The sequence below is a fragment of the Nicotiana tabacum genome, chromosome 18 (assembly GCF_000715075.1).
Source record: "Nicotiana tabacum cultivar K326 chromosome 18, ASM71507v2, whole genome shotgun sequence".
Classification (NCBI taxonomy): domain Eukaryota; kingdom Viridiplantae; phylum Streptophyta; class Magnoliopsida; order Solanales; family Solanaceae; genus Nicotiana; species Nicotiana tabacum.
In genome coordinates this window covers 32,913,023-32,922,080 of record NC_134097.1, presented here as the reverse complement: position 1 = coordinate 32,922,080, position 9,058 = coordinate 32,913,023, and positions in this window count along the sequence as shown.

The window sequence follows — 9,058 nt, the reverse complement described above, 5'->3', positions numbered from 1 at the left end:
CATCATTTCTCCCCGTCTCAAAATATATGTCGATCTGTCAAAATAAGCAAAACATCTTCAATTTAAATCCGTGATTTTTTTTTTAAAATTTAATCCAAGTACTAAATTTTAAAACGCAAAGGGGTTTAAGAATATGATTTTATAACATATTACCCCACTTTCTTCCAATTTAATCTAAGGAAGAATTCTTATCATTTACCCTCAAATTCAGATAACAATTAAACTTATATTGTGGTTTTATGAATATGTGATTTCGTTCAATACTGATTGATAAGTAAGAAAATAAACGAATAAATTAGAGAATAAAATAAATAAAAATTGTATGCTAGCCAGGTTTCGACCTCGACTTGGGACAATCTCGAGGTGGGATAGTATGAACAGTAAATGGTAAAGCAATTTTGATGAACAGTGAGTGAAATAGCAAGAAATTAATGAATGTGTAAATTCTTACTAGTGATCAACGATGATCCTTACAAATGAATGAGATCCCTCGTTATATAATAGAGGAGTCCTAAATAAAGTACATTTCTTATTATTATAGGAAACCATATTAACATCTAATTAACCGTTGTGGATTGATTCCTTCTGGGATTCACACCACGATCATCGACCAATCGCGGGTATCTGGCCTTTTTCGTTATCAAGCTATGCCGATGCCACTCGAGGTCTGCCTCTTTCTGGCTGCAATCGATGTCGACCTCGATCCGAACTCGACGTCCTAGCTCTTTGACGTGATATTCCCATCTCGACCAAGGAATAAAATCGGATGACCCCAATTTCCACTGTATATAGGTAGTCCCCTCATTTCTTAGAGTAAAATGACAAGAAATGACTTGAGCCTCAATATTTTGAAGACCACGATGGTGATGTCATCCCCGTGACGTAAGCGATCGAGATGACCGAAACGTCCTGTCGGTACAGTTCCCCAAACCATTAGTGCTTGCCAGTAAATGGTCGGCCATTAGCACCACCGAACCATCGTCGTGAATCTAGAAATGCAGGCTCTTTGGTGGAATCAAAATGTTACTTTCACCTCCACCAAGTTTTCTAAGTATCTTACTCTCTCCATCTCTTCTCTTTCACCACCTGTTAAGTCACTTTTGTTAGTACCAAAAATATAAAATTTTACCTCTTTCGGCTTCTTTCTACTTGAATCAATGGCGAAAGCCTCCAAGACCGTCCCTTAAAAGGAGAAGGCTTCTTCATCTTCTTCTCGTCTGGCCAGTGATAAAACGCCAGTGGAACCGCTCTCTCACGAGTATGTTCCCGGTCCTTCTATCTCAAAATCCGACTTCAAAGTCGAGAACCCTCTATTAATCCCTGGTCGATGTGAACATGTGTCGAGATATATGTGCTGGATAAGAGAGACTGTAACTAGGAGGTCGAGGTCATGGTACAAATCCCCGCTCTTGAAGAGAGCATTACCACCTATGTGGAGGGATTTCTAAGTGTCAACACTTACCTCTTCACATTGGGTCCTCTCGACCCAGTCATTGTCGACTTTTGCAAGAGGTACCAGGTGACCCTTGGCCAGGTTCACCCCTCATTCTAGCGTATAATAATCATGTTCCGCTTATTTTCCAGCAAGGCTGAGGTGCTGAAGTTCACTCTTAGCCACCTCATACGATTATATTGACCTCCACTTTTTCGAGGGTTGATCAAGCTCCAACATCGAGCGACAAAGGCCTTGTTCACGAGCATCGATGAGGACAAGGATCGATATTGGATGAGCCGGTTCGTACGGGTAAGGACCTGGGACCTCATCTTAGGGGAGAAGATGCCGGTCCGTGAGAAGTGGAACCCCGATCGTAGGTAACGTATTACCCATTTGTTTTCATACTCCGTTTATTACTTTACGTAATACTTTCATCTGTTATGGAGCGGTTTCCTGGATGCCTCACGCGGTCCCTGACCTCGAAGTAGGTTCAAAAGTTGGCTTCGACTTACTCCCATGTCGAGTGCTGCTGGCGTGACTTGGCAGGGGCAGATGGTAGGCAAAAAATCATGGTAGCTTATCCTATATGCTTTCGATGCCTTTTTCTGAAACGCTTCTTTTTATTTATACTTGACTCCTTTTTGTGCAGACCTTGGAGACATTGCTAAAATGAGGCTGGCCCCGTTCATGAAAGATGCCGAGTCCATGATTCCGAAGTCAGGGAAAGATAACAAGAGGAAGAGGGTCTCGGTGTTCGAGGACCCCAACCTAAAAAGGATCCAACTCAAAGATGTAAGAGAAATGTCATCCCTCTGACTATAAAATCAGCCCACCAGCTGGGAGAAGAAGAAAAGGAAGATGAGGGCGATGAATCGGTACTGGTAGTTCGTGTGAGGAAGCCGATCGAGGCCACCAAGCCTTCCACCGGAGGTAGTTGTTGAGACCCGGTCTCGTGATGAAGAGGTTTCAAAGAAAGATTCGGGCAAAGCCCTCGAATCGCCCGAGGTTGAGGTTCCCTTGGCCATCAATGAACAAACCAGAAAAGGCCAGTTTTGAGACCCCCAGGGCTGAACAAAGAGCCCTGAGAGATTCGCTCGGGATTGTGACAGTAGGTTATTCTCCTTCTCTACTGGCCTTTTTCGAAGAGGCTATAAGGGATGCTCGGGCTCTATAGATCCCTGACATAGGCGGAGTCCCCAGTGAAGAGGATCCCTTCCGAGATTATTTTACTGGGGTCGATGATGCCGCTAATCTCAATGATGCATCTACCCTCTTTGAAGAGGCCCAACTCCTTTTATCCCAAGTACGTACGGATCCCTGTTGTTGCAATTGTCTTTTCCTTCTTCTCTCTTTAACCTAACTTGTATCTTTCTTCTCATATAGGCTTTTACCAAATCTCGGGCCGACTTGAGCCAATGCGAGGTCGAGCTCCAGAAGACCTCAAAGGAGAGGAATGCTTTGAATCTCCTTTACGGTCAAAAAGATAAAGAGTTTAGGGATCTTTGAGCAGACTTGGCCCATGCTCGCAAGGAAGAAACCGAGCTGGACGAGCAAGTAAATGTCCTTTTGAGAACATATGGTCTTTACCTAAAAGTGGAGGATAACACCTCGATGTCTCAGTTTCAGCAAAAGATTGAAAGGATCGAGTTGCTCCGGGGGGAAGTCGATCATGTTAAAGCTGACTGCTACCAGTGGAAAGAGAACATGGGCCGCCTAACTATAGAGAAAGAGGCTGCCTTGGTGTCACTGTCCTCAGCCTAAGTTCAACTTCAGGATACTAAAAAGAAGAGCTCAGCCCAAGACAAAAGGATCGAAAAGCTCGAGGCTGACCTTGATGAGGCCAAGGCAATGGTCTTAGCGGACAAGTCCATAGCCGCGTATTTGGCTGATGCCAAGGCTGCACAAATTCAGCTGAGGGAGGCTGCCGATCGAGCCCGATGGACTAATGATCTGCCCAAGTGCCAATCTCGGAGGTAGACCCTCGAGGAAATCTATGCTCGAGGTTTTGACCTCTTCAAAGAGATAGCTCAAGCTAAGGTGCTTGAAGCCAATGCCATGTTGCATGCCTCCTCCAATGATAACGATGATGATGATGATGAAGGCAGCTAAGGTGGGTCGAATAATGGTGAGGGTTCCGAAGAAGAAGCTTCCCCCGCGGGAGAAATCAACCTCGGGCATAGTTAGGATTTTACTTTTCCTTTTTCCTTTTGTAAGACCCTTGTCGGTCCCTTGTACATATTTTTTCCCATATATAAACAAAATTTCTCTTTTCGCTGCCTTCTCAAATTTTTTCTTCAAACATGTTTCATGCCTTGTACAATTTTAGCATATTTTTATGCTTCAACAATATGTTCGAGGTTTTTGTTTCAAAGGACTTGATCGAAGCCACACTAATAATGCTGCTTTTATAGTCGGATTTGAGTGAAACCCGAATTCGAAGCGAAAAGCCCTTATGTTTGTATCGAGTGAGAAAATGTTATCGAACTCAAAGTGTGTTGGCCCTTGGGCTCTTTGAATTAGGCCGATATGTCCTCCAAAGGATGGCTATTTTTTTCTTCTTTCGGCTCAAAGACTTAGTAGAATTTTCTTATGCCTTAGCATGTATATTTATATTTTTTTTGTACCCATTGGGTTTTTGAGGGTTTAGTGTTGATCGAAACCCCTTTGTTTTTGTTCCTTAGCACAAGTTTGTATTTGAATGGTTCGATACCTCTTAAGGTTTTTGGAGGGCTAATTTTATCGAAGCCCTTTGATTATTTTGCCTAGGGTAGTCTTTTTTTTCACCGGTTTTTGGAGAATTCGAATGCCTATTACTGTAGCCTTTGGGTGTGACTCTTGGTATTACATTCCATCAACTCTTTGAATTTTTTCGAAGTGTTAGTCCCCGAGAATGATGGCCTCGGCCTATAAATTGAGGGGTGCCTCTTTGAGATCTTTAGATATTTCGAACATGTTGATTTTCGATGGCAGTCCCCGAGTAGGGAGGTCAATTCGCTTGAGGTGTATTTATATTTGGCCCTTGAGCCATTTTTCACAAAAAATCATAAGTATGGAGCTTGTATAGTAGAAAATTCTCTTTGAAGCATAAGGTATTTGATAAGGAAAAATGCTTCTTTGAATAATTTATACATGTGTACATATTTCGCTATTAGGCTCGATTAATCTACATAGATACGCTTCGTTCGACCGTTTGGCACATTACAAAGTTTCCTTATCGAGGCCCTTTAGACACAAAGTTCTTTCCCTTGAAAATAAATCATCTGAGGGTGATGCCCCCCTTCAGTATTTGAGGTTGAATGTAGAGAAGCCTCGGATACTGTTGAATTGCCCCCAGGTAGCACATATAATTATTGCCTCGTTAAAAACCTCGCCGGAAAAACCCATTTGAGATAAAAATCGATCTAAGGGAAAAAGAGTGCAACATGTGCTTTAAAACCTAAGGTCCTCGTGTTGAAGATCTTCTCAACATCTTCGATCGAACACCTACAATAAGTTAGTATCGAATGCAAATGGAAAGGAAGAAAGTCATACCTTTGCAATAATATTGTTTGAGGAGTGATATATTCCAATTGTTTGGCAAATGTTCGCCCTCCACTGTGCCAAAATTTGTAAGATCCCTTCTCAGTGATATCGAGGACTTGATAGGGTCCTTCCCAATTTGGGTCGAGTTTTTCTTCATTAGGATCTTGAGCGTTGATGGTGACCTTTCTTAAAACTAAGTCCCCAATTCTGAAGTGGCGGAGGTTGGTTCTTCTATTATAATATCTCCCGATTATTTGTTTTTGCGTAACCACTCGAACGAGTGGAGCTTTTTTTTTTATCAAATAGTTCGAGGCTAGTATTCATAGCCTCGTGATTTGATTCTTCCATTGTATGTCGAAATCTGGCGCTAGGTTCTCTTACTTCGACCAGATTCAAGGCTCCAGAGCCATTTACTAAGGAGAATGGAGTTTCCCCCGTACTGGACTTCGATGTTGTCCGACATGCCCAAAGAACCTCGGGTAGAATTTCTCTCCATTTCCCCTTGGCATTGTTAAATCTTTTCTTTAGATTCCGAATGATGGTTTTGTTCATTGACTGGGCCTGCCCGTTTCCACTTGAATGATATGATGTTGATAAGATTCTTTTTATTTTATGCTCTCGAGAAACTTCGTTACCTTTCTGCAAATGAACTGATTTCCGTTGTTGCATACGATTTCGGCAGTTATCCGGAATCAGCATATGATGTGATCCCAAGCGAAGTCTATAACTTCTTTTCCTCTGACTTTCTCGAATGCCTGTGCTTCCAAATATTTAGAGAAGTAGTCAGTCATAAAGAAAATAAATTTAGCTTTACTTGGATCCGATGGTAAAGGGCCAATGATATCCATCCCCCATTTCATGAACGACCATGGAGATAGGACCGAATGAAGTTATTCTCCTACCTGATGAATCAATGGTGCATACCTTTGCATTTATCACATTTTCGAACAAACTCTTTAGCGTCTTTTACCATACTATCCCAATAATATCCTACTATGATGACCTTGTGAACTAGTGATTTGACACTGGAGTGGTTCCCACAAGTACCTTCATGGACTTCTCATAGAACATAATCGGTGTCCTCTGGTCCCAAACGTGCCGCTAATGTTCCGTCGAACGTCCTCCTGTACTATGTTCTATCTTCAGTCAATGTGAATCAAGCAGCTTTTGTTCATAGGTCCCTCAATTCTTTAGGGTCCGATGAGAGCTTTCCATTTTTCAAGTACTAGATATATTTATTCCTCCAATCCCAAGTTAAGCTTGTGGAGTTTATTTTAGCTTGACCTTCTTCGATAACTAATCTCGAGAGTTGAACGACAGTCCCCGAGCTGATTTCGTCCTCCTTGACTGATGACCCCAAATTTGCAAGAGCATCGGCTTCACTATTATGCTCACGAGGTACGTGATGCAAGGTCAATTCCTTAAAACGGTGCAAAGTCACATGTAGCTTGTCGAAATACCTTTGCATTCTATCCTCTCGAACCTCGAAGGTTTTGTTTACTTGGTTTACTACCAGCATAGAGTCACACTTGGCTTCAATGACTTCCGCCCCCAAGCTTTTAGCTAGTTCGAGACCTGCAATCATGGACTCGTTCTTGGCCTCATTGTTAGTCATCTGAAGCTTTGATAGATTGCCTAATAGTGCTACCCGTAGGAGGCTTCAAAACGATGCCTAGCGCGGACCTCTTCACATTCGAGGCGCCATCTGTGAAAAGGGTCCATACCCCTGATGATATACATAATTTTAACAAGAGTCTAAAATTTGAGACTTGATGGCAATTCGGGTTTGATATTCGATATCATACCCACTGAGTTCGATGACCCATTTGGCCAATCGGCCCGATAGGTCGGGCTTATGCAAAACATTTCGAAGTGGGTAAGTGGTTAGTATACATATGGGGTGACATTGAAAATACGGGTTTAGCTTCCTAGAGGTGCTTCTCAATGCAATTGCCAATTTTTCTAAGTGTGGACATCTAGTTTATGCTTCTCTCAGAGTTCAACTTACATAATAAATAGGAAATTGTGTACCTTGCTCTTCTCGAACCAGCACACCACTTGCCGCGATCTTCAAGACTACGAAGCATAAGTAGAGTTTTTCATCTACCTTTGGAGTATGAACCAATGGTGGGCTCGAGTGGTATCACTTCAATTCTTCTAATGCCAGTTAGAATCCGGGGTCCAGGCGAAATCATTCTTTCTTTTGAGTATAGAGAAAAATCTATGATTCTGATCCGATGATCTCAATATGAATTGGCCTAAGGCAGTTATCCGCCTTGTCAGCCTTTGCATGTCTTTAATGCTGTCTAAGACAATGATGTCTTCGATAACCTTGATTTTATTGGGGTTGATCTCGATTCCTCGATTTTACACCATGAAGCCAAAGAACTTGCCAAAACCGACCCCGAAAATTCATCTCCCGGGGTTGAGCTTCATGTTGTATTTTCTCAGTATCTTGAATGTCTCCTGCAAATGTGTCAAATGGTCCTCTCCACGCAGGGATTTAACTAGAATGTCATCAATATGTACTTCAATTGATTTACCTATCTGTTCTTCGAACATTTATTCACTATGCATTTGTAGGTGGCTTCTGCATTTTTTAGTCCGTTGGGAATTACATTATAACAATATGTTCCATACTTGATGATGAATGAAGTCTTTTCATGTCTTCTGGGTTCATTTGAATTTGATTATACCTGGATAGGCATCGAGAAAACTAAGGATCTCGTAGCTGGTTGTGGCATCGATCATGCGATCTATGTTAGGAAGTGGAAATGAATCTTTAGAACATGCCTTGTTTAAATCCTTATAATCTACACATATCCTAAGTTTGTTTCCCCTTTTAGGAACTACGACTATATTAGCTAACCATTCGGGTTATTTTACTTCCCAAATGGACCCTATTTTGAGAAGTCTAGTTACCTCGTCCTTTATGAATGTGTGCTTTACCTCAGACTGGGGCCTCCTCTTTTGTTTTATCAGTGTGAATTTGGGTCCAGGCTTAGTCGATGCATCGTTATTTCCGGCGAGATCCGTGTCAGATCTAAGTGGGACCAAGCAAAATAATCTATGTTATTAATAATAAAATGAATACGCTTTTTCCTAAGTTTGGGGGTTGATCTTGTTCCCAGGTATACCTTTCCTCGGGCAGATGCTCGATCAATATAACGTGTTCCAGCTCTTCGGTGTTGATTTGCTAGCGTCAAAATCTTCGGGAACAACCAAAGTTCGAGGGTCAAAAAATTTTCCTCTTCCCCTTTAATTTCCCGCTTCTCCGATTCAGTTGAGGCTGGTGGCGGTGGTTTCTATTTGGCCTTTTTTACCCTTGATGCCCGATACTTCCGATGTTAATAGCATTGAAATTGGTATTACCTTATTGACCACGAATATTTCTTTTGCAGCATGCTGCTCCCTGTACACTTTTATTACCCCGTCTGAAGTAGGGAATTTCATCATTTGGTGGAGTGTCAAAGGGACTGCCCTCATGTTGTGGATCCAAAGCCTCCCGAGTAGGGCATTGTACCTCTTGTCACCCTTGATCACGTGAGACTTGGTATCTTGGATAGTTCTAGCCACATTTATCGGTAGGATAATCTCTCATTTAGTTGTTTCACTGGTCATTTGAAACCGTTCAAGACCTGAGCTACACGCACGATCTGATCTTATAGGCCGAGTTTCTCCACGACCCTAGATCGGTTGATATTTGCTGAGCTACCTAGATCTACTAAAACACGCTTAACTTGAACTTTGTTTGATAAGATAGAGATTACTAGAGCATCGTGTGAGGCTGAGAAATTCCTTCTGCCTCCTCATCGTTGAATGATACGGTGTCTTCTGCCACATAGTCTTGGGTCTGTTTCTCCCTAGTAATTGATACCTTAGTGCATCTGAACATGGGACCTTGTGGAATATCGACCCCTCCAACGATCATATGGATTATATGTTGTGGCTATTCCTATTCAATTTTCTTGTTGGCATCCCTTTCCCTGAAATGATTCTTGGCTCGATCACTTAGGAGTTCTCGAAGATGACACTCATTAAATAAATGTGCTACCTCCTCTCTCAATTACCTACAATCCTCGGTCCTGTGTACATGTGTGC